Here is a 1178-nt window from a genome sequence, read left to right as displayed (position 1 = left end):
TCAACGAAGTAGAAGTTGATAATAACAAGGAAAGTGTTTTTAAATGTTAAATTTTGAGCTGGATGCAGTGTGACAGCGACGTGAGTGTCATACACCTGATGATGGCCGTCTGAGGCCGAAACATGTAGTGTAGGGGAACAAGATCAAAGACACAAAATATATTGTTTGCACCTGAGACGGAGTTTTTATCATTATATAACATATTGAGTGTTTCAAGCTTAATTTTCCCCAAAGGTTTTGTAAGAATATCTGCTAATTGATTGGCAGTGTTTATGTAGATTTTAACAAATCCATCCTGTACCTTTTCTTGGACAAAATGGTATTTGATGTCTATGTGTTTCAATCTTTTAGGTTGTTCACAGAATCTGCTTATTTTTATTGCAGACTGATTGTCTTGAACGATTGACTCACACAGATTGATATCTTCAACCCCATTTAGTTCAATGAGAATGTGACGGAACCAACAAGCCTCACATACACAAGCACACAGGGCTATATATTCTGCCTCTGTAGAAGACAAGGCAACACAGGGTTGCTTTTTTGTACACCATAACACTGTACATCCATATACTTGAAAGCAAAACCCTGTAGTGGATTTTCTGTCTATCTGATCTCCGCCCCAATCAGAATCCACAAATCCCTTAATCAATTCCTGATCTTTTCCTTTCTTATATACTAATTTTAAGTCAATAGTTTGTTTAATATAATGCGTCACACGCTGTATACATCTCCACAGTTCCATGCTTGCACAATTTTGATATCGGCTAAGCAAGCTCACAGCTGCACAGAGGTCAGGACGAGTACCTAAGACTGCATACATAATAGATCCTATGGCCTCTCTACATTTTGATTCCAGTTCAGAACTTTCAGATTTTTCCTTTATTAGTAAGTTCTGATCAAAATTTTTATCCATAGGTGTAAAGGAACCCTTACAGTTTAACATGCCAAAGTGATCAAGTACATTCTGTAAATAATTTTCTTGATCAAAAGTGACAACACCATTTTCGATATCTTGATGTACTGATATTCCTATATAGTAAGAAATTGTCCCCAAATCTTTCATCTCAAATGCATTTGACAAATCAATTTTCAGTTTGTTGACTTTATCTTCACTTGAACCTATGATAATCAAATCATCAACAAATATTAAAACATAAATCCTTTCATTTTGTTCTACC

This window comes from Cryptotermes secundus, unplaced genomic scaffold (assembly GCF_002891405.2).
Source record: "Cryptotermes secundus unplaced genomic scaffold, Csec_1.0 scaffold180, whole genome shotgun sequence".
In the NCBI taxonomy this organism is placed as follows: Eukaryota; Metazoa; Arthropoda; class Insecta; order Blattodea; family Kalotermitidae; genus Cryptotermes; species Cryptotermes secundus.
Note: the sequence above shows the minus strand (reverse complement) of the source record.